This window comes from Phascolarctos cinereus, unplaced genomic scaffold (assembly GCF_003287225.1).
Source record: "Phascolarctos cinereus isolate Bilbo 61053 unplaced genomic scaffold, phaCin_HiC Scaffold_7;HRSCAF=346, whole genome shotgun sequence".
In the NCBI taxonomy this organism is placed as follows: Eukaryota; Metazoa; Chordata; class Mammalia; order Diprotodontia; family Phascolarctidae; genus Phascolarctos; species Phascolarctos cinereus.
The window spans coordinates 173,254,406-173,261,958 of record NW_027556180.1 but is presented as its reverse complement, the minus strand read 5'-3'; the positions used below and the strand labels follow the sequence as shown (position 1 = coordinate 173,261,958).

General features: G+C 40.9%; 1 pseudogene; it reads right to left on the bottom strand.

The window, feature by feature from the left end:
- Positions 1 to 6,009: 6,009 nt before the first annotated feature.
- Positions 6,010 to 6,591, bottom strand: LOC110193389 (josephin-1 pseudogene; annotated as a pseudogene).
- Positions 6,592 to 7,553: the final 962 nt, after the last annotated feature.

Sequence of the window (7,553 nt, the reverse complement as noted above, 5' to 3'; positions counted from 1 at the left end):
TAATTTATTAATTTTTAAAACTTGTATTTATCATTTGTATTTCTCATGTTTTTTAATTTATCTATTTCTCCTCTCATTTTTATTATTTCCTTTTTGTGTTTATTTTAGGTTTGTGTACTTGCTGGCTTTCTAATTTCTTAAAATGCATGTTCAGTTTTTATTCTTCTCTTTTACTATGTTGTTGATGTATATTTGTAGGGATATAAATTTTCCCCTGAGGACTAATTTAGCAGCATTCCAGAAACTTTTGTATATTGTCTCATTATTATAATTTTCTATTAATTTTTGTGACATATTTTTGACCCACTTATTATTTTGGATTTCATTATTAAGTTTCCATTTGGCTCTGTATCTTTTGTTTGTGGTCCCTGAACCAGTTATTATTTTTATTGCATTGTGGTCATTTACTAGTTTTGCCTTTTTATATTTGCTCGCAATATCTCTGTGCCCTAGTACATGGTTACTAGTACATGTAAAAGTTCCATGAGATGCTGAGGAACATGTATATTCTTTTGCTATCCCAGTTAAAAGGTCCTATAAGTCTTTCAATTCTAACTTTTTCAGCAATTTGTTTAGGTCCATATTTTCCCTTTTGTTTATCTTTCTGTTTGACTTATTCAAAACTGAAAGAGGAATATTGAAGTCTCCTGTCATAATTCTGTTAATGTCTATGTCTTCTTGCAGAGCAGATGTTTCCTTTATGAATTTAGATGCTAAGGCATTTGGAGTATATAAATTTGTTACTCTTATTGGTTTGTCCTCAATGTCTCCTTTCAGCATAATGTAATTTCCTTATTTATCCCTTTTTATTTTTTGAATGTTTGTTTTTGCTTTGTCAGATGGTATGTATCTGTTAGAGAGTATGTATTCATAACTCCTGCTTTTCTTTTCACTTCTTTTTTATGTATATCTCTGTTTTTTTACATGTATTTCTTAGGAGCCATTCCCCCTTCCCACCCCTCTTTCACGTACCCTCCCATGTTATAATGTAGTGTCATTAAAACAAAACAAAACAAAAAACATTGATTCACCCATGGGTAGGGCATTGCCAGGTTCTTTTCATAATGCCTTACATCCATCAATGTTACATTCACCAGCCCTCTGCCTTTACCTGTCTCCTTGTGTACATTTAGAGGGAAGTTTTTTTTCATCAATATCTCTACTGTCACTCTGTTGTCTTATTGACCTCTATATTTATTTTCTTCTCCATTTCTGTTGTTTGGTAGCAAATAATCTTTTCAGTTCTGTTTTTTTTTTTCTAAGAGTATTTCAAGAGTCTCTTTATTATTGAAAGTCTATCTTTTTTTTTTTCAGTGTGGTTAAGCTCAGTTTTGAAGGTAGGTCACCCAAGGGTGCATTCTGAGGTCCATTGCTCTTCAGAACACATTATTTCATTTCCTCTTGCATTTTCTAGTGGATACAGAATAGTCTTATGTTATTTGAATTTCCTTTCTGTTGTATTTGAAAGTCTTTCTCCTGATTGCTTACAGAACTTCTTGTTTCTGAACTGAATTATTAAATTTAGCCACTATATGCCTTGACATTTACAACCTCCCTTCACCCCCTCCACTCCCCCCCACTTTTCCTTCTGGAGGTGATCTGTGAATTTTTTTCAATTGGTATTTCACTTTGTATATTCAGAAGTTCTGGACAGTGCTCTTTTATTTCCTGTATTATGGTGTTAAGATTTTTTTTTTGTTCTATCATGTCCTGGGAGACCTGTGATCTTTTGGTTGTCTCTGTATTTTCAAGATCAGTATATTTTGCTTCCATAGTAAACATATTTTCTTTTTAATTTTTTGCTTCTCTTCTTCTAGATTGTCCTTTACTTATATATAGTTGCATTTCCAATCTGTTGTTCTCTGTTTTGTTTATTTGGTGAGATTTGCCAGTGCAGATTCCAGTTTTTCTAATTGTCCATTATTTTTTGCTATTGTTGTTATTCAGTCTTTTTTCCAGTTGGATCTGACTCTTTGTGATCCCATTTGGGGTTTCTTGGAAAAGATAGTGGAGTGGTTTGCTATTTCCTTTTCCAGCTCATTTTATGAATAAGGAAACAAGGTTAAGTGACTTGCCCAGTGTCACACAGCTAGTAACTGTCTATGTGGGCCATAAATTCCGCTCTCATAATTCTCATTTCTCTTTTCAACCATTCAGGAACAGCGTGTTAAATTCCACAGGGTTCTCTGTTTCATTAAGCTTCCTTTATTTTGAAGTATTTATTCATAGATCCTTGGACTTCTTTACTAGATCTGGAGGCCATATTTCCATGTGTTTTTAATGCTTTCTCTGTTGATTTATCTTTTATGTTCAAAATCTTTGAGTTTTCTTCTTCTTGAGATCTTTGGTAATATTAGTCTTCCTTCTCTCTACCGCTTGTTTTTGTCTTATCACTCACTTTCTGACTTCCTCCCCCAAGGTGACCTACCTGAAAATTTCAGCTTAACCATACATTAGAGGTGTGTGTGTGTTCCATAGATATGAAATATTGCACGTGCTTTCAGATGAGATCACTGCGTTATTGGTTTTACTTAATTGTTTTACTTTGTTATAAGAGATCTATCAGGAAGTGGGAGTAATATATAAATGAGAGTAATGTAAAAATAAAACACCTCAATAAAACTTTAAAAAATTGTAAATGAAGGAATTGAATGTCAGAGGTTTCTTTCACTTATAATAGCCTGTGATTTTTCATAACCAAAATATATAGCAGAATATAGAAGTACGTTAATAAGAGAAGTACAAATTGAGTACTTTGGGAGTTTAAAGGAGAGAGAGAGAGGGTTGGGGGGAGGGAATTACTTTTTTGCTTTAGATGCAGGAGGAAGAATTAGGAAAGGCTTTGTGGAGAAAGTGGAATTGAGCTCGGCCTTGAAAAGAGTAGAATTGCTACTGCTTGATAGAGTGAAGGAGGTAGGAGAGATAGAATAAGTTATTACATACAAAGTCCACAATTTGGGCAAAGGTAAGAATGTGGCAATGTGTGGGGTACATTTTGGAAATGATTAGTAGTCTAACACCACAGAACACAGGAGGGAGAACAACAGCAGATAAAGCTGAAACAGTAGTTTGAACCAAAACATGGAGAACCCTGAGTGCCAGGAAAAGGAGTTTAGACTTTAGTCTACAGAAATGAGGAATGGTCCTCAGTTTTCTTTCTTTTTCTTTCTTTTCTTTTCTTTCTTTCTTTCTTTCTTTCTTTCTTTCTTTCTTTCTTTCTTTCTTTCTTTCTTTCTTTCTTTCTTTCTTTCTTTCTTTCTTCCTTCTTTCTTTCTTTCTTTCTCATTGATGATTTATGATCTCTTAAGGTCCCTTCAAGTCTTTGATCAGAGCTATGTTTTAGGAATATGATTGACATTTAGTGTGTAAGATATATTAGAAAGAGAAAGACAGGAGGCATAGAAACAACTACAAAAATGCAGGAAAGAGGTAAAAAGCTCCAAAATTAAGGTAGGGAGGTGAGAGAATGTAGTTAATGAATGTTGCTGAAGGAAAATTGACAGCACCTTGGCAACTGATTGGATATAAAGGGCAAGGGCAAAGATGAGTGGAAAAGGACACTGAGATTTTAAGCAGCTAACTGAGTAGTAGGATAATGGTACCATTAGCATCAGGTAGTCAAGAGCAGAGGCAGTATCTTTTTTTTTTTCCTGGGAGAAGGAGGAGGAAGATGAGTTAGTCTTTTTATATCTTTAGTTTGAGGTAGCTGAAAAATTGTTTGACATATAATTATGAAGCTTGCAGAGAGAGACCAAGGTTAGAAATAAAGATCTGGGAATGATTCACAAAGAGGTAGTAGGTGATGAAGTAGATGAGCTCACCATAAGAGATAATGTAGGAGAAAAAGGAAGGGAGGAAGGAACATTTATTAAAGGCTGACTATGTTCCAGGCACTTGCTAAGCACTTTATAATTATTATCTCATTTAATTTTCACAATCTTGGGATGTAGGTGCTATTATTATCCCTATTTTGCAGATGAGGAAACTAAGGCAGGCAGAGGTTAAATGACTTGTCCAGGACCACACAGCTATTAAATGTATGAGGCTGGAGTTGAACTCAGGTCTTCCTGACTCCAGTTCCAGCATTCTTTTTTTGGGGGGGGGGATTTATATGTGGAAAATTTTAAATTTTTAAAAATATTTGGTTAAATAAAATACATCCTCTGTAAACAAACTCTACACAAGGCCAACAAAAGAGAGGAAGGGAAGCAAGAAAAATAAAACAGCCTACAGTTGCCCACTGATGAGCAATAAGGCCAGGGGACCCCCTTCCTTGTAGGGATAGGGGTCTTCATGCCCTTGGGCGTCAGCATGGGTCCCTGTGCCTGAGCACCAGAGTTGGATATGAACAGAGAAACCAGCCCTGAAATGTTTGTAAAGCATCTTGGCATATTCCATTGACTTGTGAATTCTGTGCACGTGAGGCCTCTTGTGCCATTTGCATGGACCTAAGCAGGTTCCTTGCCAAGAAGTGGCTTGCTGTCATGGACAGAGCTCCTCCTATAGGCCTGCCAAAGTTGGCTGGGTCTTCTGGCTGCTGGTGGTGAATGGAATGTCATCTTGCAGGGGTAAAGAGCTCCTCATGGGCCAAGAGCAAGTCTAGTATGGAAAACTGTGCAGGAGACATTGTGACCAAGTGCTGGGAGAGTATGATGCAGGAACTGCTTTCTGGCCGCCATCTTTCAGCATAAAAAACCGGCCTTGTTGGATTGTAGGGAAGTGTGCAGAAGAGTGCTGGTAAACATGTTCTCCAGTCACAGATGGGAGAAAGCTACCGATGGCTCAGGCCAGCTGGGCCTGCTCAGGCTTGTCCTGTGGTCCTAGTTCTGCTGCTGGAAAGAAGTCTGCCCATTGTGGTGCTCATACCTGTCAGCACCATCATCAATAACAGGCAAACTGGCCACTCTGGTGCCTTTGTTTCTAAAGTAGCCACAACTGTGCTCAGATGATCAGGGTCAGGGGAGCCAAATCACCATTATTTGCCTTTTGCTCTTTCATATTCCAGATATAAGAGAAAAGTGGACACTTGAAAAAGGTCATTCCTGAACTAACTTGTCAAAGACCATGACCCACAAAGCTCATGCCACCTGATTTGAGGGCTCTGGCTCTCGGAGCTGCCTCTGTTCCAAGTCCTTCTGCTGGCTCCCAACACTTTCCATGTTGTTCTAGTCCTCAACTACTAGAATCCCTGTATAAAAGAATGTTTTCAGCTCATTCTCTTGAGACACTTGGGGTTTAAATTGAAGATGTCCACTTCCCTTCCTACTACAACGTCCTCCCCCTGACTTCCACACAATGTAGTGAAATGGTGGGGCTTCATAAAACAAGCCACCCAAGGCCAGGCCATACCCTCACTTAGAGTATGTGTAGCTACCCCATCCTTGTCCCTCCTAAACACAGCAGAATTCAACTAATACCCAATTTAGAAACATTTGCCTTTTGAAAAATACTCAGGACAGCCCATTTCCCTTAGAGATATACTCCCAGTTAAGGTGGGGCTGAGGGTTGGAGTCATTCAGCATGCAGTACCATTTCTGAGTAAGGTTGTGAAGATGATTTTCTGAGAGACCTCTGTGCTTTTGGCCCTCTAAGCCAGTTATCTGGGCTACGTGAATCTCTTCAGACCCATTAGTTTGACAGGAAACGGAAAGCGGAGTCAGCATCTCTAAATCAGGGGCAACGGGTGGTTAACTCAGCAAGGGTTATGTCAAGTCCAATGTATGACCTCTATAAGGAAGGAGAAAGTCAATGCTAGGACAGTCCTTTCTCCTCCTCTGCTCTGAGAGCAAGCCCAGGGGAACTTGGACCACATCCTCACTTCCTTCCTTCTCCAGGAACAAATTGCTGTCCTCCTAGCTGACCCACTGCATTGTCAAGGGAAGGACAAACTCAACAAGATGTGGGGGCAGGAGAGGGAGAGACCTATGGTGACAGAGGCCATCAGATACCGAAGGCTCTCGGGGTGTGGGGAGGTGGGGAGGAGAAGAGGGAAGGAAAGGCCAAGATGGATTAGACATCTGCCCTCCAACTCTGATGAGCCTCCACCTCTTCTGGGACGACAAGCAGCGGCTTGTTCTTTCCTCAGAGTTGATGTTTCAAAAATTTCCTGAGCTCATTCTCCCCTCCAATCCACTCAGGCACCTTGAGCTTGGAGCTAAGGTTGTAGTAGGTGCCAGATCCAATGCTGCTTTTTTGACTGGAAGCTTCAATGGGCTTCAGTAGAGGCTAGAGCCCATGACATTAAAGAGGGCGATGACGCTGATGTTCCTTGGCTTGTCCCACCAAACCGCTTCATAGCTTCACAGCCTTTGGTCTGAAGGCCGCCACGATGACATTCACACTGTAGTTCCCATTTCCCAGCATGATCTTCTTGTGGGGCATCACCATGGTCTTTGGAGACAGCCTCTGGAACATTTCCTGTAGTGTTTCCTGAGTGAAAGCATTGCTGTCTTGGAAGACATTGTTGAGTGTGTGGAGGGTGCACAACTCCCACCAACGCGTCTCATGGTATTTTTGAAGGGATGTTGCTGGCTGGAGCAATTCCAATGATTCTGCTTTGGTCTTGTCACCTCTGCATGGCATGCAACTCATGTTCTTGTCTTCTAGGAAGAGGTGACCTCGGAAGCTCCCCACCCTTCCCCTATGAGGAAGAATGTAGCCTCCTGGGTCTTTCTGGGTTTGCTGGGGTCCCCCACAGTCTCTAGGGGCCATGATTTACCTCAGAGTAAAGGCTGGAAATACAGCAGTAACAAAAACCTCCAAAAATCCTATTTTCAGTAGAAAAACAACTCTTTCTGCTTCAGTTTATTTTGCCATTATCTTTACTGCTCAAGTGCTGGATACAAAAAAAAATGCCTAAAACCCAGGACCATCATCCCCTTCTTCCTCACTTCTGAGAACGGGTGAACTTTAACTGAAGAGTGCCAAGGGGTCTTGACCACATCTCTTTTTTTTTTCTCCTTAGGCAGCCGATGATTCAGAAAGGGAGGAAGGTCAGACTAACGGTCTCAGGGACCACACCCTTGCCTTTGGGTGCAGGGCTCCATTCCTTTGGGAGCTGCAAGATGCTGCCCAACACATGCTAAGGTAGAAGACGGTAGCACTGCAGAGGCAGCCAATGCCCCCCTCGGGTCCTCAGCCACCTAACCCTGCCCAGACCTGGGCGAGGGTGGTGAGGAGCAGGAGGAGGAGTGCAATCAGGGAGCGAGCCCTGGGGTGCTCCCACATCCCTTGCTCAAAGTCACCGGCCCTTGCCCGACTGTGCGTGCTTCAGAAATGCCCTCTCCCTTCCCTCCTTGGCCTCTAACCCAGGCCCCACATTCTGTCCACTGTTCAATGTAGCTGCCCCTAAAAGGGTCTTAGAGAACCAATGACAGGTACTGCTTTGTTTTTGTCTCTGTATCCCTAGCGTAAGGCTTGTACACAGTATTTGTGGAATTGAATTGAATGCCAACATTTGATGGGCAGGAGAAGAAAGAAGAGTCAGCAAAGGAAAGGGGACAGAAAGAAAGACAAGAGAAAAAGGACAGTGATAAAGAAACCAAGGAAGGTGA